Source organism: Benincasa hispida, chromosome 7 (genome assembly GCF_027475165.1).
Source record: "Benincasa hispida cultivar pf3 chromosome 7, pf3_genome.v1.1, whole genome shotgun sequence".
NCBI classification, from domain to species: Eukaryota; Viridiplantae; Streptophyta; class Magnoliopsida; order Cucurbitales; family Cucurbitaceae; genus Benincasa; species Benincasa hispida.
In genome coordinates, this window is record NC_143484.1 from 9142560 (window position 1) to 9146193 (window position 3634).

The window sequence follows — 3634 nt, forward strand, 5'->3', positions numbered from 1 at the left end:
AAATTTCGAGATTAATTATGCCTAGAATTTCAATGAGAAAATTCAAGTATATAGAATATTTTGTTGGGATTAATCCCGAGATCCACATAATCGTTTTAAATTATATGCATTATCTCCAAATATTATACAACTTGATTTTCTCGATGTATAATCTAAAATAATCGATAAATTGGAAAAAGTTGATTTTTTAACTAAAATCTCGTGGCCGAATCGATCGAGAAAAACTATTCTTACAAGTCTTAAAAACAGATGCTAGTTTTGTAAGGTAAAACTATTCTTACGAGTTTTAAAAAAAGATGTTAATTTTGTAAGGTGAAAATTTAAGCGTGCTATTTCTAACCATTTTTCTATAACATAGGGAATTTCTCTGTAATTGGGATAAAATAAAACTCAATATTTAAAAATTTCTAATATTTTCAAATCTTAACACGAAATAATTGAAAGTTTTTATTTCAGGGATTTTTGGTTTAAAATTAGGGATGTTGTAAAAGTGGCAAAATAGGTTGGGATAATCGAGCCCCTAGCCCAAGCTTTTTATGTTTGTAAAAATGGCAAAATTTCAAGCCAGCCCACAAATATAAAAAAATAAACCTAAATGTCCTCAACTTCATGATCCCGCTGCTCACACCACTAAGTTTTCTAAAATGTTTATTTTATTCCCGTTCTGTTACTTTTCCTCTTTCCAATTAATTTTAAAAAATATTTAACCAATTTATTTGAAGTACAATATTTTGCAATCAATTAATTTGAAAATAATTGTACTATTGTCTATATACTAATGTTGAAATAAAATAATGATATATTGGTAATATATTTATGTTGGAATGCCTTGAATGTATTTGGTTCGCGCTTCGAACAACCAAGTACAGGAGATGCCATTTTGGTGTATCCAGAAAACATTATCTCTAATAATACTGTTCTCCCTCTGTCTCATAGACGTAGCTAAGACACCGTTACTGAACCATGTACGTATGTGTGTTGATTAACATATTGTTGATATACTTTATAATGATACACACATGTTTATATTGTTGACACACTCGATTGATATGGTATATAATGGCAAAATTGTCAGAAATAGCGTGGTTAGGTTTTTCACCTTACAGAAGTAGCACGCTTTTTGAAAACTTGTAAAAGTAGTTTTTTTCGGTCTTATCTCGGGCAAGATCGACCCCGAGATTTTAGTTAAAGAATCAACTTTTTCTAGGTTATTGATTGGCTGAAATTTGCTAATTCTTTTATATAATCTTCCCAAATCTTTTACCAAATTTTATATTATTTTCAAATTTTCTCTTATTAAAATAGATTTTCCAAATTGATTCAACCTCTTTAAATTTTGAGAAATATCAAACTTTTCGAGTAAATTTTAGGATATTTATAGGATCTCGAGGTTAATCATACCCGAGATTCCACCAAGAAAACTCAAATATATGAATTTCGATGTTAATTATGCCCGAGATTTAAATCGAGAAAGCTTAAATATATAGAATCTTTGTGTTATTTTGTCCGGGATTAGCACTGAGATGCACATAATCTCGATGTATATTTGGCAAGATGTATCGAGAAGACCCTAAACAATCGATAAGTTGGAAAAAGTTGATTTTTTAACTAAAATCTCGTGGTCTATCTCGTCCTAGATGGATAAAAAAAACTATTTTTATGAGTTTTCAAAAAATGTGCTAGTTTTCTAAGGTGAAAACCTAACCGTGCTAATTTTGACAATTTCCTTATATAATGATACATATGTTACTACTAATGCATTTTGACCAATATATTATTGATGTACTTTATTATGATACATTTGTTTATATATTGACTAACATACTACTTTTGATATACTTTATAATGACACACATGTTTATATTATTTATTAATATATTTGATCGATATATTATTGATATACTTCATAAAGATACATACATTTAATTTATATTACTGATAATGTTAAATTCAAATGTTCTTCTTTAATTGTTATTAGATTTGAAAAATAAAATTATATGTTAGAAATAATTTATAAATACTTTATATTAAGTATAAAAAATTAGTTTAGACAAGCTAGACTGAGATACTAGATAAACTAAGTCCAAAAAACTAAAAAAAAATGGAAGCTCAACCCACCGTTTTTGAAAATAAAATGTGATAAAATTGAGGTCATGATTTAAAGTATAGAATTTGTTTTTAATAGGGTATTGTTGAAATACTTTGAATCTGTTTGTTGGCGCTTCGAATAACCAAGTACGAGGCTCGCTGTCCGGTCAGCGAGCTGAGGTCCAGAGGCGGGACGCCCTGGTGGTTACCCCCGAAACCTATTCAGATTTCGTATTCAACATATTTATTTATTTGTAGTTATTTACGATTATGACCCTGGGGTTTAGAGTAGTGCGCTATATAAATTCTCTAATCTTAGAGGCGCCTTTTTTATGTAATTTCTGAAAACATTCTCTCAAATAATATTGTTCTCCCTCTGTCCGTGGACGTAGTTAACACACTGTTAGTGAACCACGTAAATCTGTGTCGATCTTCTCTATCTCTACATTCCTTTTTTGTGTTCTTTAATTATCGTTTTTGCAACCAGCATCATAGTGATGAGAAAGGAACTATTGCGTTACTTTGCTCTTTATGATTTTCTTGAAAGCAATGCTAAGAAAAAGATTAGGTGGAGATATACGAAATTAAGAAATATGAAATATGAAATCTCAAAGATACACTTGCAATTTTCCTAATCTATTTTGCTCTCACACATGTAAACAAATTTTAAAACGCGTAGGTGTTTCTTAAAGGATGCAAATGGAACATCCCAAAATGGAGGAAAAATGACCGATACAAATACCTTCAAAAAGTCACCAAATTTTGGCATGTGTGAAAAACTACTTAAACTTAAAACTTTATTTATAGCTATTACATGAATTCATTTGAAGAAAAGTTGAAGTTTTCGCAAAGACTGGGATTCTTGATTTAAAAATTTGGATTAATATACTTGAACGGACATATCGAAGAAAAATTTAAAACGCGTAGAGTGCTCCTTAGTGGAGGCCAAATTTACCTCTCAAAACAAACGAAAAATGGCTAATACTAACACCTTCAGAAAAACGGCCAAATTTGGTTGTGTGAAAAGCTTCTGAAATTTGTTTTTTAGCTAGTACATGGGTTCATTTTAAGAAAAATTGAAGTCTATCTAAAGAAAAATAGAAAAACAATGACCCAAACTCTGGGTTTTTTTTGAGGTTGAAACTAGTCGTTCAACGGTTCCATTGATCTTTTTTCAGTGCTACACATTTTTAATTAAAGAGATTATTGTTTTAAATATTTTGATTCATATATCTAGACCAATTCTTGACACATGTAAATAAAATTTAAAACACATAGGGTCCTCCTTAAGGTAGGCCAAACATACCTCCCAAAACAGACGAACAATGTCAATACTAACACCTTAAATAATGATTAAATTTTGGTCTGTGCGAAAAACTTCTGAAATTTAATTTATAGCCAGTACATGGGCTCATTTGAAGGAAGATTGAAGTTTTCCCAAAGAAAAACTGAAAAATGATGACCCATACCCCATTTCTTTAGGTTGAAATTGAAACTAGTCATTCAACGGTTTCTTTGATCTTTCTTGGGTGCTATACGTTTATAA